Source organism: Marmota flaviventris, chromosome 6 (assembly GCF_047511675.1).
Source record: "Marmota flaviventris isolate mMarFla1 chromosome 6, mMarFla1.hap1, whole genome shotgun sequence".
Taxonomy (NCBI): Eukaryota; Metazoa; Chordata; class Mammalia; order Rodentia; family Sciuridae; genus Marmota; species Marmota flaviventris.
In genome coordinates, this window is record NC_092503.1 from 8,943,683 (window position 1) to 8,970,351 (window position 26,669).

Genomic DNA, 26,669 nt, shown 5'->3' on the forward strand with positions numbered 1-26,669 from the left:
GCCCGGCTGCGCGCCACGTGACCGCGCCACGTGACCCGGCGCGGCGAGCGGCGCCTCCCGGGCCAGCCCGCCCGCCTGGACCCGCGCTGCTGGCCGTTGGCGCTGCCCGGGCGGTTGGCGCTGCCCTGCCGCGCGCGGGGTGTTCTCGACCCCCGCCCGCCAACCACCCCGTCCCCCAACTCCACCGCGCTCACCTTGCGCGCAGCTGGAAACAGAGCCACTGCCAGCCGGGCCACCCGCCTCCACCCGCGAGACCCCCAGCCTCGGCAGCCTCCCGCCCGCCACTCGCGCGCGCGCACACACACGCACACTCGCGCGCGCGCACCCGGCAGCGCTCTCCCCTGGACCACAGCTGTACCCAGGCTGCACGACGGCCAGACGGTGCCTAGCGTGGTCTTCGGAGCCTTGCGAACGTGAAAAACCCTCACACCCCACAACGTCAGGATCCGTGTGCTGTCCTGAATTCAGTGGGGCGGAAGTGGACATCACGTAGTGCCTCCAATTGAGAGCCACTAGAGAGCACGGGTTTGCTCATACTATGAGCCAGCGTGGCTTCCCATGAAAACAGTCATTGAAATGCCTTCGATGATGATGATGATCTCACTTGGAGGATCTCTTTTTCAGTTGATCTTACGGAGAAAGGACTTGATAGTGTCATTTTAACTCACACAGGCAAGAACTCAGACCCTTCACCCACATTAAAATTGATATTTTGATAGGAATGAAAACTTCAGTCTTTTCCTTCATTTTTCTTCCTTACAAAGAAAAGGCATTGCTGATTGTGGGACTGTTCTCATATGTGTAGTTTAAAAGAGAAGATCCAGCATCCTTTCTTCCTTGAATTGAGGCACAGTTAAGAATAGTAGCCACTCTGCAAGTGCTCAACAGAGTTTTCTATTTGCCTATCTGCAAAAGTTCAAATCAGTTTCAGATTAAGAATTACTGCTTCTGCGAATTTGGTCAGAAAGAAGGAAGTTGGACTCAATCTGTCAAATTATAAAATTCCATACCTGGAATTTTTTAAATGTCGACAGATGCTACCTAGCTATCTTTATCTTTAAAAAGGCAATTTTAGGCCAACGTGGTGGCACAAACCTGTAATCCCAGCTATTCAGAGCCTGAAGCAGGAGGATGGTAACTTGGAGACCAGTCCATCCAGGGCTTTGGGAAACCTTGTCTCAAAACAATAAAAAGGACTGAGGATGTAGCTCCGTAGTAGAGCACCTCTGGGTTCAATATCCAGTACCATAAAAACAAAAAAATCAGCAATTTTAAAACAATATTACTTCATATATGAGTTCATATAAACAACATATTTGATAGAAGTACTAATTCACCATTATTTCATAACAATATAAGCACCCCTAAACTAAATTTTAAAATATTTAAGAAACAAAACTACATTCAGATTTTAGAGTACCTTGAATATAAAAAGCTAATTCTTAATGAATGTCATTACTACAGTGCTTCAGTTTAATGTTCCATAAAATTCTACATCCTGTGGGGAAAACAAAATTTACAGTTTCTAAGCAGAATTACTTTAAAATACATATATAACATTTTATAGCTTTATTTTATTTATTTTTTTATATAGAGATGAGGATCAAACCCAGGGCCTCACACATTAGGCAAGTTCTCTATCACTGAGCCACAATCCCAGCCCAAAAATACATATATAACATTTTTAAAGTATTTCTCTCTCTCTCTCTCTTCCCCTTTCCCTCCTTCCCACCCCCACACAGTGATCAGCAATTAGAAACCTGGAGCAAATTATGAAAAATCTGAAACTGAGGATGAAAACACAGTTGAAGAACTTTCTTGAACCAACAAATACCATCTATATATAACAGTAAATTATTTAATACCATCAAGACATTTTTCTTCTGCAAAATAAAAACACCTTGAAACTACTCTTTTGCTAGCACCATAGTTTTCCATATATCTCCTTTTACTGTTCTGTTCCATTTCTCTCAGTAGCTGCCTTCTAGCCCTTACTTTCTTTCTACCATCTTAGAGATCTACTCCCTTCCTCTGCTGTCTTCAGAAGCAAAATGGTTTGCTTAAGACCTTTAATTTAGAGGCTGGGGCTGGGCCTCAGTGGTAAAGTGTTTGCCTCGCACTGGGTTCAATCCTCTGCACTACATGAAAATAAACAAAGATACTATGTGTTCATCTACAACTAAAAAAAAAAAATTTTTTTAAGACCTTTAGCTTGGGGGCTGGGATTGTGGCTCAGTGATAGAGTGCTCACCTAGCTTGTGCGAGGCCCTGGGTTCAATCCTCAGCACCACATAAAAATAAATAAATAAAATAAAGATATTGTGTCCAACTACAACTAAAAAATAAATATATAAGAGATTCATTTATAATAAGTTGTTAAATCTGTTGTGAACCAGCATTTTGCACTTTAAAAAACTTTCTTAGGAAATGAAAAGAGTGGCCTCTTATTTAGAAATTTGAAGCAACCGGGAGCCATTAGGAAGAGGGAGACTTGGCAAAGGGGACCATTCTACCAGCCTTCAAAATCCCACTGGTCCAATAATCTCATTTTTTTAAATACCTTTATTTTGTTTACTTAGTTTTTTTAATATTTATTTTTTAGTTGTAGTTGGTCACAATACCTTTATTTTATTTATTTATTTTTATGTTGTGCTGAGGATCAAACCCAGATTCTCACACGTGCTAGGTAAGCGCTCTACCACTAAGCCACAACCCCAGCCACATGTTTATTTAGTTTTTTTATGTGGTGTTGGAGATCAAACCCAGTGCCTCATGCATTCTAGGCAAGCACTCTACCACTTAGCAATGCCTCCAGTCCCAATAATTCTCATTTTGTTATGTCTAAAATACTTTTAAGTATTAGAAATTTTGGCAACACCCTTGAAGAAATTAAACCTACCCACAGTAATTGCTGAATGATAATTACTACTAAAAACAATATCGTTTGTTTGGTGTTACTAACCCAATTCACTAGCTTTCTTTGGGTTCAAAATTCAAGTTTGCAAAAATTTCTTCCTTGCTGGGCATGGCATACACCTGTAATCCTAGTATCTTGGGAGGCTGTAGCAGAAGAATTATGAGTTCAAAGCCAGCCTCAGCAAGTTATCAAGGCTCTAAGCAACTTTAGCAAGACCCTGTCTCTAAATAAAATATTTTAAAATGGGCTGGAGATGTGGCTCAGTGGTTAAGTGCCCTTGGTTAAATCCCCAGTACAAAAAAAACAAACAAAAAAAAAAACTTCTTCCTACTCTAATCAAGCTACCAAAAGTTCTGAGAGATATGTAACTTTCTTATCAAGTTACACTTTTCTTGATCCCTGCCTTGGGTCACACCATAGTTCATGGTTCAGACTGGATCTTATGGGTATTCTACATAACAGGGTGATAATCTGGATGTGATGGAAATGTTGGACATCCACAAAATATGGCTGAGAACCTGTGAAGGCAACTGAGAACATCATGTGGTCGAGTACCTCTGTCCGATACTAAAGTTGGGCCTGTTACAGTACAGTTACAGGGTGCCTCATTGATCGCCTTCCCTTCTACTGTCTCCTTGTCTCCTCCCTCCCTCTCTATCGTATTATTTTGGGACATCCAGAAGCTCTTGTCACTAACCTCTTCCCCACCTCCTTATCACCCAACTTGTGAGAAGGCATCTCCCCTACTTCCTGTGTGTGACAATTCAGAGCCAAAAGGTTCTGCTGACTCAAGCCCTTTAGCTTGAGTCACTAAGACACTGCGCACAAAGATAGGGAAACTAGATCCTGAACATCAGGAGATGGCAGAGGAGCCAGAGCTTTTGGAGAATCAGATGCAAGTCTCTTGGCTTTCAGTATGTCCTGAGAGCAAGAAATGCCAGTGCCAGCTTAGGCTTCAGTACTGGAAACCCAGCACCAGGAGGAAATGCCTGTGCCCTTTAAGCTGTGCTGAGCCATGCCACATCCAGACGGTTTCCCCCATTGCCGATGCCACCATGGCCAAATGTGGAGGGCTATAAGTCACAGCACATCCTATGCAGTTTTACAAATAGCTGTTGAAAATAGAATGTTTGACCTGGAAAGAGACAGACTGCTCCGCTGTTTGACGGTGGTCATTGTGGGAGTGCTGTTTCTTTTTCATTATTTTTTGAGTTCCTACATTAGGCCAGGCACTGTCCAGAATAAAAAGCAGTGTGTGGGAACTTATGGGGAGGGGGTTTGGTTCAGATAAAGAAGAACTCCTAACAGGGGGGCCAACAGGGTAGGTAGCCTTGGTAGCTGGCTTTGGGTCCATGTGCCTATCATTCTCTGGACTAGACAGAGCAACTTCAAGGTCCTGCTCATCATGCTCTCTTAAAGCCTGAATATCCATTCAGCTAATAGCTTCCTCTTTGCCACCCTCCTCAGTATCTGGAGATAAAACATACTTGGACCCAAGGTCTAGGACCAAAAGCACAGCCCAGCTCACTCTGAACAGGAAAAACTGGGAAACAAGAGAAAAAAAAAATTTTTTTAAGAGAGAGTGGGAGAGAGAGAGAGAATTTTTCAATATTTATTTTTTAGTTCTCGGCGGACACAACATCTTTGTTTGTATGTGGTGCTGAGGATCGAACCCGGGCCGCACGCATGCCAGGCGAGCACGCTACCACTTGAGCCACATCCCCAGCCCCGAAAAGTGGTTTTTAAAAGAGAGAGAGAAGCACTTTTATAATTGTCTCTTTCCTCCTATCCAAGGGAAGAGAAGAGATAAGCAGATAGTCATAGTTTGTCCACAGTCTCCTGCCTCCAAATGCTGGTCCTTTAGGAGCCCTGAACACTTACCAGACCTCTAAATAGGTAAGTGTGATTGGGTAAAAATTTTTCTTTGAGCAGAGCAGTTGATGGTCTAAAAGGCACTGTTGGCTTGGGAATGCTTTTTTTTTTTTTTTTTAAATGTGCTAAAAGCTGTCTCACGTCTTGACATGCAGAGTGGTCTCTGGGGAGGAGGAAACAGATCAATAACCCCCACACCTTTCTCCATGAGGCTCAGTATCAAAGGCATGACATAAGGACCCTGGTGAAGGCCAGTGGCAGAAGGGCTTGGAGGCCTCAGAAGAGAAGTTCCTGAGACAGCAGAAAGAGATAGACTTTATGGAGTTGTGTCAGAGGAGGCTGGCAGGGGCTATAAGGTAGTGAATGCTAGACCCAGTTTTGACACAAGCCTTAAGAGGTGCTGCCTCTGAGAAGGTACAGGTACCTTGCAGTTGGCAGCTGAAGGCTGTAAAGGTTGAGACTGAAGACGCAGAGGGAAGGCCAGTAACTGAGGCAGAATACAATGGGAATAACTTGTCTCAGATATCAGACATCTTAAACATTTTGGTCTCATCCGTTTTATATAACCTGTTTGTTACATCTTGGTTTTTGCTTTAATCACCACATAGAAGATCTAATCAGAACTTATGAAGACTTGAGCACAGTGGTGCAAGCCTCTAATTGTAGCTACTTGGGAGACTAAGGCAGGAGCATCACAGGTTCAAGGTTAGCCTCAGCAGCCTAGGGACACTGTCTCAAAATTTTAAAAGGGTTATGGATGTAGCACAGTGGTAAGAGTGCTTGGTCAGCATGCATGAGGCCCTGGGTTCCATTGCCAGCACATTGGTAAGAGTGCTTGGTCAGCATGCATGAGGCCCTGGGTTCCATTGCCAGCACCAAAAACAAAACGAAACAACAACCAAAAAAAAACCTCAACCAACCAAACAAACAAAAAACTTTCTGAAGAATAGGGGTGAGGATATAGCTCAGTGACAGAGCACAGGGTCTCAGCATGCTGAAGACCCTGGATTCAATATCCTTAACACCTGCCCTGCCACCAAGAAAAAAAAATCTGAAAAATAGATGTGGAGATATCATCACAAGGCCTGGTTATAATTCCTAGGTTATAATTCCTACAACCATGTGGTGACTGAGTGAGCTTGGGCACATTCCTACCTCTCTCCAGCCTGCATCATTTTGTAGTCTGTATGGGAGTAGGGATGTGTTTCCTGATTTTTTTCCAATTCTAAAATTCTATACCACTTTCACTGAAGTTCATTAAGACAGAACTATAGAGGCCTCTCCCCATTAGGAGTTTTTTGTTTTTTGTTGTTGTTGCTACTAAGCCATATGAAAGTGAAAAACAAATCTAATTGCTAGGTGGTTTGGGGCATGACTCCATGTGATTTTATACCTGAGTAGACTTAAAATGCATTTAAGTGCAAAATAAGTTTGCAAAGAGGTGGAGTCTCCCAATTACATTTTGTTTCTCCATATCAAGTTTACCTAAGCTGGGAGGGCTGTATTGAAGAGAAAACAAAAACAAACAAAAAAAAAGCATTTTAAAGTTAAATTTCTACCTCTACCCCATCCTTTCCATTCCTGTCTCTCCTCTCTAACTCATCCTTTTCTTCCCTTGTCCATGAATCCAAGATACACTTGATAATGAGTTAAAAAGTCACAAGCAGGACCAACGTTTAAGTATTTCTGTAATTTGGAGACGTCCACCATAAATCTTCTGAGAATATAGTTACAGTAAACACTGTTGGTTATACCAACAGCCATTCTCCCCTTTTGCTTCCTAATGAGCCCAAATTTATTGAAATATCCATGTTCTTCCATGTAACAGCACTGTAGGAAGCCTGGCCACATCCCCACTCTCTGACTGGTCTAAGTCAGTGGCTCTTACCTTGTGGTCCCAGACCAGCACCAATGACTTGAGAATTGTTAAATAGGCAAATTCTCAGGCTCCACTCCAAACTTACTGAGTTAGAAACCCTAGTGTTGGGGACTAGGAAGCCTGTTTTGACAGGCTCTACACATGATTCTAATGCATACTAGATTTTGAAAGCCACTGGTTTAAATCAATCCTGAAAATTCTGTTCTCATTCCTTAGAACTAGGCAAATTATCCAGTTCTGGTCAATTAAACAGGAGGGGTAGTCTGTTGTTTGGGAAATAGTCTCTCAGCAATTAAAAGAGGCATAAGGACACCCCTCTCAAGGAGTCTTTGGCTCAAAGTGTTTTCATAATAATGCTAGCATTAATTTGCATTTTTACTCTCACTCTTTCACGAATGTATGTGGACTATTCCAGAGGCTACATATGTGATATACAACAGACTGAATGAGCTACAGATAGGAGAAATCATTGGTCCTCTATTATGCCACATGAGATGCCACTCTTCTCACTAAATGATTTTGTTTTGAAAAATACAGATTTTTTTCATAAAAATGGATAATATATGTTAACATTTAATAAGTTTGTTACTATTATTTGTAGATGAATGAATAAGTATTTGAAGTTTAGGGGCTGGGGTATAATTTAGAAGTAGAATCTTGCCTAGTATGTGTGAAGCCGTGGGGGATCAATCTCCAGCACTGCCAAAAATTTTTTCTCAGGTTTTAATTTATGAAATAGTAAGTATAGAGAGACATAGCCTACTTTTTAAAAAATGCTCTTTTGGGGGTCCTTAATTTTAAATGTGAGGGTATAGGGAAGAAATCCTGAAAGCTTGATCCTGGGAGAGAATATACAGTGCCTGGGGCTACTGCTGCCATCTTGTGACCACAAGAGGAGACAGCCAACACAGTGAGAAAGGGGAACACAGAGAAGACTGGCCTGGGTCACTGACCCTTTGAAATAGAAGACCTGTGTATACACTCCTTCACTTCATTGAAATGTCTTATTCTCTGAGATGATAAATTGCTTAATCAATTGTAGGTTTGGTTTCCTTTTACTTGCAAAATCTTCTCAGCTGTTTCAATTTACATTTCGCTCTGAGGACCCCAATGACCTTTACATTCATTTTGAGTTTTCAGGTCTGTATGGATTAGTGCCATTATTTACAAAATAAAGACACTGAAGCCCCAAGTCAAAATTTGAAAAAGAGAGAATAAAATACGATATATGTTATTCATGAAGTTAACAGATATCAGCAAGGCATGACATATCATAACAGATATCAGTAGCACATACCTGTAACCCCAGCTACTCAGGGGAGGAATCAGAGGCAGGAGAATCACGAGTTTGAGAGCAGCCTGGGCAAGTTTGTGAGACTTTGTCTCAAAATAAAATTTTAAAAAGGGCTGGGAATGTAACTCAGTGGGTAAAGCACTCCTGGGTTCAATCCCAAGTCCAGAAAAAAAAAAAGTAGAAGTCAAAAAGCAGACAAAACCTAGTGAGAGTATAACAGAACCCAGACACATTTCAGAAAGTAAGCCCTCTGATGAACTACGGACTTAAACCATTATAATTTTTCCTTTGTAAAAGTCTTAGTTTTTATGTAAATGCTAGCCATTTCCATTTAAACTCAGTAAAAAGCTTAGATTTTATAATTGTAAATTTCAGGCTCTGAAAGTGATATTTGCTAATAGGATCAATGAATACAAATATCAAGTTATATCTTAAGTATTATTCCAAGGAGAAATCACTTATTAAACACTCAATAAATAATTTTGTTATATAAAAAACTAGATAGTGGAAGAGAATCTCTGAAAGACTTAAATATTTAAGTACTGTTTAAGTTTCAAGACTCCAGAGGTGAGCAATCCCAGCACTGACTACACTGAAATAATCTTACAACCACAAAATCAAATCATGAAAGAGCTTTGGATATTGTAGCAGAGATGGCCAATTTTCCACAAAAGCCCTTCAATCTGACAGACCCTCCACCTAACGGTGATGGACGCTTGCCAATGGAGTATGAGAGAAATGATGTGGCAGGTTCCTGACCCAGGCACTGGGGAAACTGATGTGCTTCTGCATGCTCTTCCCATCAGGCACCTGGACGCAAAGAACTGGAGGCCCCAGGGAACAAAGCTACCCGCTGAAAAAGGCCTCGGTTATTGAATCACTTGTGATTCAGAACTGACTGTCAGTAAGAAACGCATTTTGCTTTGTTAAACCTCTGAAAACTGCAGCTAATATCAGCATAAATGTGAACCTATTTTGAAACACTGAAGCTTAAGAAAAAGACAAGCAAGTCTCACACATTCACTGTTGTATCTACATCCCCATGCCTAGTACAGGGCAGGTAGTGATTAGATATGCAATGCATACATCATTAAATGGCTGAATAAATCAATGGGTAGATGGATAAAATAGGTATCCAGAAGAAAGCCGTAGTAGTTTAGAATAAAATACTAAACATTTTCAGGAAAGGGTCTATTTGTTGACCAATATTTATTTGTGTATATTTTAAGTAAAGAAAGAACTAGAAAAGCTGCTTTGACGGGTAGTGAGTTTCTTTGGAGGTAGTATTATGGTTGTTGTTATTATTTGATGGTACCAGGTATCGAATCCAGCACACTGAGCCACTGAGCTATATCCCCAGCCTTTTTATTTTTTATTTTAAGACAGGGCCTCACTAAGTTTTCCTGGCTGACCTTGAATTTGTGATCCTCCTGACTCAGCCTCCTGAGTCCTGGGATTATATGTGGGCCACTGTTCCCAGAATTCTGGTGGTATTAAAGAACACACCTGGCAACTACTTGGCAGGGGTATAAAATATCATGGAGAAAGTTCAAGGTTGGAGAAGTGCTTAGACTAGTTTTGCCCTGCTATTCTTTGATCTTTTAAATAAAGTGATTATACATACTAATTAAGGGTTCTCACTTTAGCTATTTAAAATAATGGCCTCTATCTTTAGATATTTACTTGTTTACTTATTTTTCTGTGACATTAAGAATCAAACCCAGGCTTTCAAGACGCTGCTGTCGCCTGTGGTCGTTCTCCGTCAGCCATGGTCAACCCCACCGTGTTCTTCGATATCGCCCAGCCCTTGGGCCGCGTCTCCTTCAAGTTGTTTGCAGACAAAGTTCCAAAAACAGCAGAAAATTTTCGTGCTCTGAGTACTGGAGAGAAAGGATTTGGTTATAAGGGTTCCTGCTTTCACAGAATTATTCCAGGATTTATGTGCCAGGGTGGTGACTTCACACGCCATAATGGCACTGGCGGCAAGTCCGTCTACGGGGAGAAGTTTGATGATGAAAACTTCATCCTAAAGCATACAGGCCCTGGCATTTTGTCTATGGCAAATGCTGGGCCAAACACAAACCGTTCCCAGTTTTTCATCTGCACTGCCAAGACTGAGTGGTTGGTTGGCAAGCATGTGGTCTTTGGGAAGGTGAAAGAGGGCATGAACATTGTGGAAGCCATGGAATGCTTTGGGTCCAGGAATGGCAAGACCAGCAAGAAGATCACCATTTCCGACTGTGGACAACTCTAATACATTTGACTTGTGTTTATCTTAACCACCAAACCATTCCCCTTCTGTAGCTCGGGAGAGCACCCCTCCATCCCATCTGCTCGAAATATCCCATAATCTTTGTGCTCTAGCTGCAGTTCTTTGGGTTCCATATTTTCCTTATTCCCCTCCCAAGTCTAGCTGGATTGCAGAGTTAAGTTTATGATTATGAATAAAAACTAAATGACCAAAAAAAAAAAAAAAAAAAGAATCAAACCCAGGCCTCCTGTATGTGAAGCACTCATTCTAACACTGACCTCATATGCTAGGCACTCAGTGTACCAGTAAGCTACACCCTAGCCTATTTTTAGGTTTTTAAACTGCCATTTTAAAAGTAAAGACTGGGTTCAGGAGCTGGGGCTGGGGCTCAGCAATAGAGAGCTCGCCTAGCATGTGCGAGACGCTGGGTTTGATCCTCAGCACCACGTAAAAATAATTAAAATAAAGGTGTTGGGTCCAACTACAACTAATATATATATATATATATATATATTTTTTTTTTTTTTTTTTTTAAAGACTGGGTTTAGTGGTACATGCTTGTATAACGATTCTGGAGGCAGAGGCAGGAGAATCACAAGTTAGAGGTCAGCCTGTGCAACTTAGCCAGATGCTGTCTCAAAAATAAAACTAAAAAGGGCTGGGGTTTAGCTCAGTGGTAGAGCACTTGCTTAGCATGTATTAGGTCCTGAGTTCCATCCTCAGCACTACAAAAAAAAGTAAAAATATGCAACAAAAATCGTTACTTAGCCGGGCTGGTGGCACATGCCTATATTCCCAGCAGCTCAGGAGGCTGAGGCAGGAGGACTGCAAGTTCAAGACCACTCTCAGCATTTTAGTGAGGCCCTAAGCAACTTAGCAAGACCCTATCTCAAAATAGAAAATAAAAATTAAAAAAGCTGTGGAATGGGGTTCAGTGGTAAAGTACCTCTGGGTTCAATCCCAGGTACCAAAAAAAGAAAAAATTCTTATCTTTAAATGGTCTTCAGATGACATACCAAAGCAGTTACTAAAAACTGAGTACATGTCATCACAAGCAAAGTTCCTCATGGGAAATCAGCTTTTGAAGCTCTGGCCTTGCAACCCTGAACACAGAAAGTGACAATTATAAGTATCAATAAGTATACCAGAAATATTTGTTTTGATGTCAATTTTAAGAAAAACTTAGACCGTATATGAAAAGTTTCAGAAATGAGAGAAGATATACACTGACATTCATTTCTCCAAAGTACAATTCTAAATATATAAGTTTTATTCCTCTTGAAGGAGGGAATAGGAAGTTGGCTTAGAGAAAAAAAGATAGCACAAATCCTATAGACTGGAGAGTTTTCCTAGAAATTACTCTATTTTAGAATAGAATATATACATATATACATACACACATATACATATATACACATATATATAAAAAGTAAAGACTATGTATATGTTTATGTACACACACGTCTATCTATCTATAGGACTTAAATGGTACATACTTTTCCCATACCTTTCCACCCCTCCTGAACAAGATAAGAGATTGGATAGAGTAGTAAAGTTGCCTAGCAACCTGAAACTAGTGAGACATGTCTCCTTTCCTTGACTTGAGTTTACATCTAGCTCTTCAAGGACAACTGTGAGATAAAAGAAAAAAATGTAAAAGCCCATCATGCAGTCAACTTCAGGAAAAAAAAGAACACTATATTTGTGGTCCAAATGTTAGGACAGTGAGACTGATTTGGAAAATCAGACTGATTTGGAAAATATTTAGTCTAGAATGCTGTTTTTCCTGTGGTGATTAAACTTATTTAAAATGCTTCTACTAACTGGTATATTTACACAATGGAATATTACTCAGCATTAAAAGAGAATAAAATTATGGCATTTGGAGGTAAATGGATGGAGCTGGAGAATATCATGCTAAGCGAAGTAAGCAAATCCCAAAAAACCAAAGGCTGAGCTGAATGCAGTGGCACATGCCTGTAATCCCAGCAGCTTGGGAGGTGGAGGCAGGAGGATTGCAAGTTCAAAGCCTGTCCCAGCAACTTAGCAAGGTGCTAAGCAACTCAGTGAGACCCTGTCTCTAAATAAAATACAAAAATTGGGCTGGGAATGTGGTTCAGTGGTCAAGTGCCCTGAGTTCAATCCCCAGTACCAAAAGAAAAAAAAAAATCAAAGGCCAAATGTTCTCTCTGATAAGTGGATGCTGATCCATAATGGTGTGGAGAGGGGCATGGGAAAATGGAGGAACTGTGATTGGGCAAAGGGGAGGGAAGGTAAGGGAGAGGGGTGTGAGGGCAGGAAAGATGGTGGAATGAGATGGACATCATTACCCTAGGTACATGTATGATTGCACATATGGTGTGAGGCTACATCATGTACAACCAGAGAAATGAAAAGTTGTACTGCAGTTGTGTACAATGAATCAACATGCTTTCTCCTGTCATATATACCTAATTAGAATAAATAAATAAAAATTTTTATTTTTTTTATTTGTAGATGGACATAATACCTTTATTTTATTTGTTTTATTTTTATGTGGTCCCAGGGATCGAACCCAGTGCGTCACTCATGCTAGGCGAGTGCTCTACCACTGAGCCACACTCCAGCCCCAATAAATAAATTAATTAAAATAAAATAAAAAGTTTTTGCTGATGAAGATATGATCCTGAGTCCTGGGTGACTTCATTTTTTTTTTTTTTTAATTTAGTGAAGGGAATATGGAAACACAACAGTAAATTTGAGATCTAAGGCCAAGAAAGCCTTTGTAAACTTTTCTACATGGGTCAATCAAAAGAAAGAAAAATATAAAAAGAGACTTTTTAAAAAAATATTTTCATTAGTTGTTGACGAATCTTTATTTATTTATTTACATGCGGTGCTGAGACTCAAACCCAGTGCCTCACACATGCTAGGCAAGCACTCTACCACTGAACCACAATCCCAGCCCTAAAAAGAGACTTTTTAAATCCTTAAGTATATGTAAGTTGAGAAACTAGGAAATCATATTTTTTACTAATACAATATAAATGTGTCATTTCTCTAGTGAAAATTAAAGTCCAAACCAAATTCATTTATCACAATGTACTGCTTTTTAAAAAATATTTTTTAGTTGTAAATGGATCTTTTATTTTTTAAAATATTTATTTTTTTAGTTGTAGTTGGGCACAATACCTTTGTTTTTATTTATTTATTTCTAGTGGTGCTGAGGATCGAACCCACGGCCTCACGCATGCTCTATCACTGAGCCACAACTCCAACCCACAATTTTCTGCTTTTTTTTTTTAAGATCTCTATTTTATTTTCAATATGCTTATTTTATTTATATGTGGTGCTGAGGATTGAACCCAGGGCCTCACACGTGCTAGACGAGCGCTCTACCGCTGAGCCACAGCCCCAGCCCATGCTTTTTAAAATTTTTTAATTGTAGATGGACACAATACTTTTATTTTATTTATTTATTTTTATGTGGTGCCAAGGATTGAACCCAGTGTCTCACATGTGCCAGACGAGTGCACTACCACTGAGCCACAACCTCAGCCCCCAATTTTCTGTTTTTAAGGAGAAAAAAATATGTGGTTTGTAGCAGTACCTTATTTTCCTGGTATGGCACAGGGAGCAAAGAAAAGACAAATTCTAAAGCAGTGAAGGTCTGGATCTTCCTGTGTGTCTGCATTTAAAACTCTTGGTCAGAGCTCCTCCTACTGGAATAACTTATCCAATACTAGAAACCAGAGTTCATCAAAACACTTTTTTTGTTTTGTTTTTGTTTGAGTCTGGGTCTCACTTGTTTGGAATTCATGGGCTCAGGTGATGATCCTAAGTAGATGGGACTACAGGCATGTGCCATTGTGTTAGGCTTAATATTCATTCTTTCTCTTTCTTTCTTTCTATCTATCTGTCTATCTATCTATCTATCTATCTATCTATCTATCTATCTATCTATCTATCAATCATGGTGCTGGGGATTGAGCCCAGTACCACATGCATGCTAGGTAAATGCTTTACCACTGAACTACACCCTCAGCCCAAGATGCAAAATTTTTAGCACATGTAATAAAGTGTCATAAATTCCTTCTTTGTATCAGTGGGAAAGATTTCACATTCAGTGCTGATATTTTTAAAATCCATATCACACTTCCATTTACCATATAATTGATCTGTATATTGAAATTTTGCTAACATTTACATAGGACTTATGACCTGCCTAGCACTAGTTGAAGTGTTTAAATATATTCATTCTCATACCCACTACCTGAAGGAGGTACTACTATCATTTTCTTTTCATGAATGGGAAACTGAGACGCAGAAATGATTTGAAAAAAGCAAACTTGCCAAATGTCATACAGTTTGTAAATGGCAGGCTCAGGATTTGAGCCCAGTCTGATTCCACCCGCAGATGGAACCTCAGGCCTCACACATGCTAGGCAAGCACTGTCCCACTAAGCTACATCCCCAGTCCTTTTTGTTTTTTATTTTGAGACAAGGTCTCACTAAGTTGCCCAAGCTGGCCTTAAACTTGTGGTGATTCTCCTGCATCAGCCTCCTCAACAACTAGGATTACAAGAGTATACCACCACCTCCAGCTTTCATTCCTTTTTAATTGGTATTATCTCAGTGCATTTGTATATGTTACAGTTTGTTTATTCTCCTGTTGATAGGCGTTTGAGATGATTCAGTTTTTGCTATTATGAATAGTTATTCATAAGGTATATTAATAATATCTATGAATTGGTATATCATTATGATGCTATTGTGAACATTATCCTACAGGTTCTTTGTGGATATACATTTTCTTTTTTTTTTTTTTTTTCTTTTTTTGGTACTGGGGATTGAACTCTGGAGCACTCGATGCTGAGCCACATCCCCAGCCCTATTTTGTATTTTATTTAGACACAGGGTCTCACTGAGTTGCTTAGCACCTTGCTTTTGCTGAGGCTGGCTTTGAATTTGCAATCCTCCTTCTTCAGCCTCCCAAGCTGTTGGGATTATAGGCGTGTGCCACCACGCCCAGACGGGTATACATTTTCTGTTCTCCTGAGGTAACAATTTGGAGAGACATTACTGGGACACGGAATAGATGATTATTTAACTCCACGAGAAACTCAAATGGCTCTTCCAAGTGGTTATACCACTTTACAGGTCAACCAGCAATCAAGAGAGTCCCAGATGCATTACATCCTCCTCAACATTGGGTATGGCCAGTCTTTTTTATTTTAGCTATTCTTGTGAGTGTAAGATGGAATCACACTGTGATTTCAATTTGTGTTTCTGTGATGACTAATGCTGTTGAGCAACATTCCACATACTCATTGGCTATGCAGATTTTTTTTGTTGTCGTTAATTTTTTGTTCAGATCTTTTCCTCATTTTAAAACTTAGGTTGCCTTTTTGCTAACTTGTGGAAGTACTTCATATATTCTAGATATAAGTCACTTATCATATGTGCATATTGCAATTATTCTTCCTAATGTATGACTTACTCATTGGTTTTTAAAAATGGTACACAGTGAGAAGAATGTTAGGTTTTATACTATTATTAATCTTTAATTTTGTAGTTAGGGCCCATCTCAAAGTTATGAAAACATTTTCATTATTCTCTTTCAAAAGCTTTATAGTTCTAGCTGTTAAGTCAGTGATCCACCTTAACTTAGATTTTGTGTATGAAGTGTGGTAATATTGATTTTTTTTGGGGGGGGGTGCAGGTCCTTGGTTGTTTCAGTACCATCTCATTTAAAAAAAATTTAAGTCACAGTTGGACACAGTATCTTTGTTTATTTATTTTTATGTGGTGCTGAGGTCAAACCCAGTGCCTCACACCTGAGAGGCAAGTGCTACACCACTGAGCTACAGCCCCATCCCTCAGTACCATTTTTTTAAAAACTGTCCTTTCCCCATGGTCTTGAATTGGCTCTTTGTTAAAAATCCAACTGAATACACATATATGAATCTATATCCTGAGTATTTGATTTTTTATTAATACTATGGTAAATGGTATTTTTTAAATTTCATTTTCTATCCAGGCATGGTGGTGCACACCTGTAATCCTGGCTACTTTCGGAACTGTGGCAGGAGAATCAAAGTTGAAGGCCAGCCTGAGAAATTTGGTGAGATCCTGTCTCAAAAAGGGTTGGAAAGGTATCTCAATGATAGAGCACCCCTGGGTTCAATCCCCAGTAGCAATAAACAAATAAAGTTTCAATGTTAACATACAGAAAATGTTTTTTGGGTTTTGATCAATATAGCATCTTTTGACTTTACTAAATTCAGTAATAGTTGTAGTGGGTTTTTAAAAAAAATTTTCTATATACACAATCATGCTGTCTATGAATATAATAATTTCAATTCTTCCTTTATAATATATATGCCTATTATTTTTTTGACTTATTACACTAACTAGAACTTCCAGTATATTATTGAATAGAAATAGAAGTGGTAAAAGTAGATATTTTTGCTTTTGTCTCAATTTTATGGAGGGAAGAATCCAGTCTTTTACTATTTTATATTATGGTAATTGTAGATATTTTAATAGATGCATCTGACATGGTGGCACACTTCTATAATTCCAGCAATTCAAGGAGCTAAGGCATGAGGACTGCAAGTTCAAGGCCAGCTTCAGCAACTTAGTGAGACCCTCAGCAACTTAGGGAGACCCTGTCTCAAAGTAAAAAATAAAGAAGATTAAGGATGTAGCCCTGTAGCCCTGGGTTCAATCCCTATTACAATAAAAAAAAAGATGCACATATCAGATTGAGGAAATTCCCCTATTTTCCTAATTTGTGGAAAGTTTTTATCCAGACAGATATTTTGCCAGATATTTTTTCTGCAACCATTTGATGAGCATATGGGTTTTCTCCTGTATTCAGTAGTAAGTTACATTCATTAATTTTCAAATATGGAACTAACTTAGATTAATTAGTTATCATGTGTGGTATCCTTCTTATGTGGTGTGTGTGTGTGTGTGTCTATATTGTTATATATTGCTAGATTCCACTGGGTAATACTTCATTAAGGATTTTTGTATCTATTCTCTTGAAATATTTTAGTTGATAATTTTTCTCACAATATTTGTACAGATTTGGTGTGACCATTATGTTGGCTGCATAAAATGAATTGGGAGGCCGTCTCTACTATTTTCTCAAAAATTTGTATAAGAGGGCATTATTTCTTTCTTAAATGTCTGACAGAATTCCAACTGGGTCTGGAGTTTTCCTTGCAGGAAGATGTTTGATTGCACATTTAATTTCTTGAGTACTGTATGACCATTTAGCTTTTCTATTTCATCTTCGGTGGTTTTGGTAAATTTTATTTTTGCAAGAAATTTGCACATTTTATCTAAGTTTTCAAGTTAATTGGCATAGAGTTCTTTGTAATTTTCCCTATTAAGCTTTTAATGTCTGTTAGATCTGTAATAATATTTGCTCTTTCATTTCTGGTGTTGTTTTGTTTTATTTTGCCATACTAGAGATTGAACCCGGGCTGCTCTACTACTGAGCTGCATAGGCAACCCATTTTCAGTTTTTTTTTTTTTTTTTTGGTACCAGAGATTGGACCCAGAAGGGGACATTTAACCACTGAGTCACAGCCCTAGCTCCTTTTTAATGTTTTATTTAGAGACAGGGTCTCACTGTGTTGCTTAGGGCCTCAAAAGTTGCTGAGGCTGGCTTTGAACTCCTGATCCTCCTACCTCAGTCTCCTCAGCTGCTGGGATTACAAGTATGTGCCACTGCACCCGGCCCATTTTCAGTTCTTTGAGATAGGTTCTCACTAAGTTGTCTAGACTGAAGTTGAATTTGCATTCCTCTTGATTCAGCTTCCCAAATACCTGGGATTAACTGTGCCTAATCAGTCCTGATATTTTTTTAAATTTATGATTTCTGCAAAGCAGAAAGGGGCGCGCCAGACCAGGAACCATGGAACAAGAATGAGGCACCAAAAGAAGGTTTATTGGGGGGCTGCTCCCAGGCAAGGTTCACTTGTTCTCGAAAGGGTGAGGGCCGGGGAAGTCGCTAGGAAACTGGAGGTAGGAAGGCCTCAGCCTTCTAAATTACAGCTACTGACAGCAGGTTGGCCGAGCTGAGCTTAGGGGATGGGGTTCAACCTGGGTTGGTCAGGGCTGATCGCATTGACAGGGTGATTGCCTCCACCTGTGGGAACAGGTGGTTGGGGTCCATTGCCTTGTCAGCTTCTGATGGGCCATTTCAGGTCTTCTCAGCCAGGTGGAAAGTCCCCACCACAGCCACCATGAAAGGGGAGAGGAGGGGAAGCCTGCAGATATAACAATTTCTTTTTAGAATATCATTGAAATTTATTTAGACTTATTTATGAGCATTTATAATCTATGCTAGTGGTTTCATATGCACTGTTGAAAAATGCATATTCTGCTTGTGTTGGGTAAAATGTTCTGTGAATATCAGGTTGATAGTGTTATTCATCTCTTCTATATCATTACTGTGTTTTATCTTAGTTACTAGAAGAAAATTAAAATCTAACTATGATGTGCACTGTCCATTTATTTAATTCCACCAGTTATTGTTTCACCTGTTGTTTTTTTTTTTTTTTTTTTTTTTTGGCGGGGGGTGGCTACTGAGGATTGAACTCAGGGGCACTCGACCACTGAGCCACGTCCCCAGCCCTATTTTGTATTTTATTTAGACAGAGGATCTTGAAGTGGCACACCTTTTCTCCACAGAAAAGTCTTAACTGGGCTTCTCCAGAAATCTTCACCATGGCTGATTTTAGCACTGTCAGCAAAAGAGTTCAATGTAGATAAACTTCCTATTTTCCTGTCCTCCTGTTTTACTTGGCCACTGGCCGGGAAGAAATCAGCATTCCAGGTGCTGGACACCCGCTTACTAGTTTATCACAAACATGTATTCAGTACAGTAGTTTGTAGAAAAGTGCAAACAAGGCCTCTGACCTTGAGCTGGGCTTCACAGAAACATCTACATTTTTAAGATAAGTTTTACCAACTGGGCTCCATGGTAACAGCTGGCAGGGGGAGGATAGAAAGAGGAGAAGCAACTCTCCCTTCTAAGGTGTTGTCCTTGAAGGGTTAACTTGCACAAAACAGTGAAAGAAAATTCTGCTTTTATGTGAACTTCTGCAGCCTGTGAACTTCTGAGCCCCTCCCCTTACATGCTGGGTATAAAGTTCTGAAACTACCTGAACTTGGGGTTCAGGGGATTGATTGATTACAGCAGAAGCTGTGCTCTCTGAACCTGGATGCAGCCAAATAAAACTGTTTCCTGCTGTCTTCGGTGCCTGGCCTCGTCTGTCCTTGAACAGTCTCCCTGAGTTGCTTAGCATCTCATTTTTTGCTGAGGCTGGCTTTGAACTCACCATCCTCCTGCCTCAGCCTCCCAAACTGTTGGGATTACAGGCATATGCCACCACAAAGGGCTGTTTCATCTGTTTTGATTGTAAGGTCCTTGCTTAGTATCTGGATGGCCATTTTAAGTGACAGCTGCCATTTTAAGAAAAATTTCACTTTCCTGCCCAAGTGTGTTTCTGAGAAAGGCTCACCACCCCCTCATACCAACCAAACCCTTCACTGCTGCATTCTTTCCTGCCCAAGTGCATATCACTACTCCCTCTTACCAACACGACCGTTAAACCACCTGCATTAGGACCCGCCCAGCTCTAATCCCTGAATCTGTCCCATAAAAGTCTTGAACCTCAAGCCTGTTTTGCCTCTGTCTGACTATGGAGAGATGGTGTCAGCTTTGACAAATAAACTTTCATGTTTATCTCTGCCTGGTCTCTGTCTTTCATTTCTTGCTCACTGGTCTCCAGTTCCTTGCTTTCCTTAATTGATGTTGTTCTATTTAGTGTATACACGTTTAGGATTGTTATGCAATTTTTTTTTTTTTTTTTGGTACTGAAGTTGAACCCAGGAGGGTGCTTAACCACTAAGCAATATCCCCAGTCCTTTTTAATATTTTATTTAGAAACAGGGTCTCACTGAGTTGCTAAGTGTTTTGCTAAATTGCTGAAGCTGGCTTTGAACTCACAATCCTCCTGCCTCAGCCTCCTGAGCCATTGGGATTACAGCCATGTGCCATTGTGCCCAGCCAGAATTGTTATGTATTGCTGATGAATGGCAGTATACTTTGTCTAGAAGTTATCTATGTCTGATATTAACATAGTCATATCAACTCTTTTAAGTTTACTATCCACGTGGTACATCTTTCCCATTATTTTACTTTCTTCCACACTGTATTATATTTCTTATAAACAATGTCATTAGGTCTTGCTATTTTATCCAGATTGATCATTTTTGTTTGTATTTGCAATGCTTGATCCATTTACATTTAAGCAGTTATGGATATAATCAGGTTTGGGGTTTTTATTTTTTGCATGGTGCTGGTGATCAACCCATGGCTTCATAAACCCTAGGCAAGTGCTCTGCTGCTGAGCTATAGTCCCAGACCCAGTTGGTTTGTTTTTACATGTGTCCTTTTTAGTTTTTATTTCTTGGTTTTGTCTTTGTAGTATTTGGGGAGTTAATTAAGTAATCTTAAATATTTCCTTTTATCTTCTCTGTTAATGGTTTAGTTATATCACTTTGTGTTACATTTTAGTGGTTGCTCTAGAGACTAACATGTGTCTTTAACTTATAATAGTCTGCCTCTTAATGACATTATATTACTTCATAAACAATGCAAAGGCCTTAGAATTCTAGTAACAGGTAAATTCCATTTGCTTCCTTTTTTCCTTTTCTTCTTATTACATAAATTTTTTCTACATATGCTAGAAATACCACAAATGTTATTAATTTTGCTTTAAAAAGTTTTTTTCCCGCCCCCACAGGAGGCTAATGTGGGAGGATCACTTAGGTCCAGGAGTTTGAGATCAGCCTAGGCAACAGAACAAGACTGCTACTCTCAAAAATTTTTTTCTGTGTTCTTTCACCCAAATTCTCCAGTTGCTTACATTTTACAGTGTTTGCTTGACACTCCTCTCTACATTTATTGTCTTCCTGACAACCAACTACTCCTAAATATTTTTAGTGTCTATTCCCCCAATATAAAACACTCTTGGTATTTTTTTTGTTGTTGTTGTTATTGTTGTTGTTGTTGTTTATCTTCCTAAAGGTTCATGTGTTGGGAGCTTGGTTCCCCGGGTGGTGGTACTGGGAACTGGGGTAGTACCTTTAAGAGATGGGGCATAACAGGAGGTCCTTCAGCCAATCGGGGGTGTGCCCTAGGGGCACTTAACCACTGAGGCACATCTCCAGCCCTTTTTTGTATTTTATTTAGAGACAGGGTCTCACTGAATTGCTTAGGGCCTTGCCAAGTTGCTGAGGCTGGCTTGAACTCTTGATCCTCTTGTCTCAGCCTCCCGAGCTACTGGGATTACACATGTGTACCACTGCATCTGGCCCTAGAGAGTTTTTGAGAGTGAGCTAGCTTAAGCCTGGCCCCACCCAGTTATCTGTCTGGTGTCTTGTTTTCAGATGTGATTTCTTCCTCCTACAGGACTCCTACCATTGCTATCTGCCAGGAGGTGATGCAGTCAAGGAGGGGCCTCTCTCTAGAGCTAACCCAATCCTTGAGCCTCTAAAACTGGGAGCTAAATAAACTTTTTTTTAAAAAAATAAATCCAGCCTGACACACAGGTATTTCATTATAGTGATGAAAAGCTGATCAATACAACTCTTCCATATTACCACCAATGAGAAATCATCAGCGATAGACTACTGTCCGATCCATATGACAAAATTGTATTTTGCCATCTACTTTTCCTTTCTGTCCAGGATCCTATCCAGTAGCACACACTGCTTTTAGTTGTCCTATCACATGCATCCCCTTATATCTGGATTAGTAGTGCCTCAGTCTTTCACTGCCTCTCCTCTCCTGGACCTTCACAAAGAGAAAAGTTCTTCTACTCTGTAGATGAACTCCCACTGCTCCCATCAAGTGTCTCCTTGTGACCAGACTCAGGCCAGGGATACCAGGAACTATGCTGTGCTCTCTGAAGTATCCCATGCGATATCACACCACACCAACCCTTCCCCCTACCGGCCAGGTTGCTGTCCAACAGGTTTCCCCACCCTTACTACTTAATAATTTTTTTTTTTTTTTTGTGTGTGTGTGTGTGTGTGTGGTGCTGGGGTTTGAACCCAGGGCATTGTGCAAGCAAGGGAAGCACTCTGCCAACTGAGCTATCCCCAGTCCACTACTTAGCACTTTTTTGGGGACTGGGGCGGGTACTGGAGATTGAACTCAGGGGCACTTGACCACTGAGCCCCAGCCCCAGTCCTGTTTTGTATTTTATTTAGAAACAGGGTCTTACTGAGTTGCTTAGCACCTTGCTTTATGGTTTTGAACTTGCGATCCTCCTGTCTCATCCTCCCAAGACGCTGGGATTACAAGTGTGTGCTGCTGCGCCCAGCACTTCTTAGTACTTTGTGGGGAGGTATTCTGATATTATGCCAGTACCCCTTTCCTTATCAAACTTCAAACACTGAACTGTATTAGCATCCATTGACAAGTCTTTCCTGTATCAGCTACCACAATAATGATTGCCAAATGATGATCGGCATAATAATTTAGAAAGACTTTATTAATTGATATTCTTTGGTAAAGAAGAATTTTGTCTTCACATTTGTTTATTCATTTATATTGGTATGGATTTATGAATTGTTACTTTATTCAATAACTTGTAATTCAAAATTCAAGTATTTTTATTTTCAAATTAGTCTACATTTGGCTGGAGGAAGGCCCTCAAGCTGGTTCCTGTGTCTTTTTAAAAAAAAATTTTACAGTTATAGGTAGACAGAATGCCTTTATTTTTTTAATGTTCATTTTTTAGCTGTAGTTAGACACAATATCTTTATTTTAGATATTTATTTTTATGTGGTGCTGAGGATCGAACCCAGGGCCTCACACATGCTAGGTGGATGCTCTACCACTGAGCCACAATCCCAGCCCCAAAATGCCTTTATTTTATTTGTTTATTTTTATGTGGTGCGGAAGATCGAACCCAGTGCCTCACATGTGTGAGGCAAACGCTCTGTCACTGAGCCCCAACCCCAGCCCCTCCTGTGTCTTTTTGACAAATGTTCATCATTCTTTCAGCATCTCTTAGCTTTTGGGACAACAGAATGTTTAGGTTCATTTTACACGCTTCCTTCTTCAGCTCTAGAATCTGTCATTTCCCTAAGAAACCTTGATTCTTTTTAGTAGAAAAGAGTATTTAGAAACCAAGATCTAGTGCTTGACAAGTGACCAGAACTACAAGCCCTGTCAGAAGACAGAGACAGGAAAGTTTCATGGACACACACACACACACACACACACACACACACCAGTATAACTATTTCTAGAACTACCTGTATGTGTATAATATTTATTTACTTATTTTTAAATATTTATTTTTTAGTTGTACACAATATCTTTATTTTGTTTACTTATTTTTATGTGATGCTGAGGATTGAACCCAGCGCCTCACATGTGCTAGGGGAGCACTTTACTGTTGATCCACAACCCCAGCCCCTATAATATTTATTTTAAAAACATTCAGTTGGGTGAGGTGGTGCTTGCTTGCAATCCCAGCCACGTGGGAGGCTGAGGCAGGAGGATCACAAGTTTGAGGCCAGCCTCATGAATTTAAAGAGGCCCTAAGCAACTTAAGTGAGACCCTGACTCAAAATAAAAAATAAAAAGGTCTGAGGATGTGACTCAGTGGTAAAGCACCCCTGGGTTCAATCTCCTGTAACAATAATAATGATGATGATGATGGTGGTGATGATGATGATGATGATTAGAAATGAATTAAAAAATAAAACAATTCCAATCCAACATTTCAATTTCATACTTCCAATTCCAATCCAACATTCCTATGTTCTTTCTGATCTCCCCTCTTTTTGACATTTCTAAATCTCTTCTCAGTAAGAAAGGGGCTCTGTTGTATCAGTCTCCCAGCCACTCTCTCCAACTCCCCCCTCACACCTCTGCACCCTTTCTCTTCTGCTGCTGTTTCTTTGCTGGCTCCAAACCTCTGCACGACATCCTGCCCTCATTCTCCCAAATCCTCAGCCACCAGGGCATCCCACCATTATCTGTATGACACGCTATCCCTCTGCCATGCCACGTCCTGGGACTCTGGGGCATTCTGCCACTGTGGACTCTCTGTGCAGTGCTCCCTCTCCTTTCATGCTTGACTTCCTCTAATGTTAAAGTTTCTGTGCCAGGAGAAAAAGGAAAGAGAGGATAAAGGGGGGAAAATAAATTATATAAATATGTCATATATTGTAGGGTACAGTGACACTCGCCTGTAATCTCAGCGACTTAAGAGGCTGAGGCCGAAGGATTGCAAGTTCAAGGCCAACCCTGGCAATTTAGCAAGAGCCTGTCTCAAAATAAAAAATAAGGTTGTGAAGACAATCTGGCTGCAACATCTGTCACCCATTGATCACCAGGGTTATTTCAGCTGATCTGGCTGGCTAGGCGGGTGTCCCTTTCCTCCCTCACCACTCCTTGTTCATGCTCAGTCGAAGAGGGTGACCTTCCCCAGTAGATGAGAACCCTTCTTGGGTTAAGGATATTATGAATAGATGTGTTTCCCAGCTAGAATCTACAAACAAGCTCTCAAAACAAAAAATAAAAAGGACTGGGGATGTAGCAAATATGCCATTTATTTAAAAGGAGTTTTATATTTGTCCATATATTTACTCTCTCTGGTGATCTTCATTCTTTCCAACAGACCTAGCTTCCTTCTGGTATCACTTACCCTCAGCCTGGAGAACAGTTTTTAGGATTCCTTGTAACACAAGTCTGATGAAAACAATCTTCCCAGTTTTGTCTCTTTGAAAAAGTCTTTGACTTTGGTTTTGAAAGATTTTTACGTGTTGTATTGATCTAAGTTGACTATTTTTTCACTTTCAGTATTTTAGAGATGTTTTCATTGTCTCATGGCCTCCATGTTTTCTAATGACGTATGTAATGAGTATTTTCTTCCTTTTTGGTTTCATTGTGCATGAGTGTCTTTTGTTTTTGCATCTCTCCTGCTGAAGTTCCATGAACCTTTAGGTCTCAGACTGACTGAAATTGACTGATTTTTGAAAATTTCAGCCATTCTCTCTTCAAATATTTCTTCTGCACAATTCTCTCCCATCTTAGACTACTTTGGCTGCTATAACAACATCCCACAGACTGCGTGGCCTAAGGACAGACATTTATTTCTCATAGTTCTGGAGGCTGAAAGTCCAATGTCAGGTTTGATTTTGGGTGAGGGCTCTTCCTGGCCTACAGATGCCTTTTCACTGTGGCCTCATATGACCTTTTATTTGTGAGCTCATGAGGAATGAGAAAGTTCTGATCTTTCTCTTCTTATAAGGACACTAATCCCATCATGGGAGCCATCCTTATCACTCCATCTAAACCTAATTGCCCCCTTTCCCAAACTCCAAGAATATCATGACATTGACTGTGAGGGCTTTAGTATATGAATTTGCGGCAGGGGGCATAAATGTTCATTCCATAACATCTCCCTCCTTCTTTTCTCCTCACACATCCTTGCTTTTTTGTACACTTTATAATTAAAAAAAAATAATATATATATATATATATATATATATATATATATATATATATATATATTTAGTTAGACACAATATCTTTATTTACTTTTCTGTGGAGCTGAGGATCGAACCCAGGGCCTCACATGTACTAGGCGAGCACTCTACCACTGAGCCACCACCCTTACGCTTTATAATTTTTACAGTATGATTGGCAATGGGAGCAAAAGAGCAGTAGAAACTAAAGTAAAAAAAAAAAAATTTCCAGAAAAGGGCAAGCCTCTTTCTTCTCCTGTCATGCTACCAATGGAAGGAAAGGCTGAATCACAATAATCTGCAGATAAGCCAGACCTGGGCTTTGCTGCAGCTTTAACCTTGAGCTTTTCCATAACCTTCAAAGCTTTGAGATCAGAAAGAGGAGTTTTCTTTTGACAGGGCTTGGAAATCTGAGCACCAGTGAGACTCTGGTGACACCTTTAAGTGTTTCAACCCAACCACCTGCTCATGAACTGTGGGAGGGCGCTCTGTGCTTTGACATTAAGTAGCCTGGCTGTCAGCTTCTTGGGTTGCTATGGGCTTCTTTCTTGAGCTGTTCCTGGCTCCCTGTAGAAAGATCTCTTTCCATGCTACTCCTGGTCTCCAATTTTGAGAGGCCACTGCAGCGTACTTACTGAGGCTGGAGTTCATCGAGGGATTTCTTTTTGATCTCTTGCTCTGCCTCTGGCCTTTGGAGGATCACAGGGCACACTGTGTCGAGGCCCAGGCAGCTCCAGAGGGATTTTCCTCCAGACCCCGCACTGCCCCTCCCTCTAGCACACTCCCCTTGTCCACTTTGGTGAACACCTGTGGGAAGGAGCTGGCAGGTAAGGACAGACATGCCTGGTGACCGGAGCTCAATCCAGCATACCAGCCCACATGTGGCCATCAAAAGTTTGTC

The 26,669-nt window shown here is 40.2% G+C and overlaps 1 pseudogene; it reads left to right on the plus strand.

Annotated features, from left to right (window-relative positions):
* Nucleotides 1–9,715: 9,715 nt before the first annotated feature.
* On the plus strand, nucleotides 9,716–10,450 carry LOC114096023 (peptidyl-prolyl cis-trans isomerase A pseudogene; annotated as a pseudogene).
* Nucleotides 10,451–26,669: the final 16,219 nt, after the last annotated feature.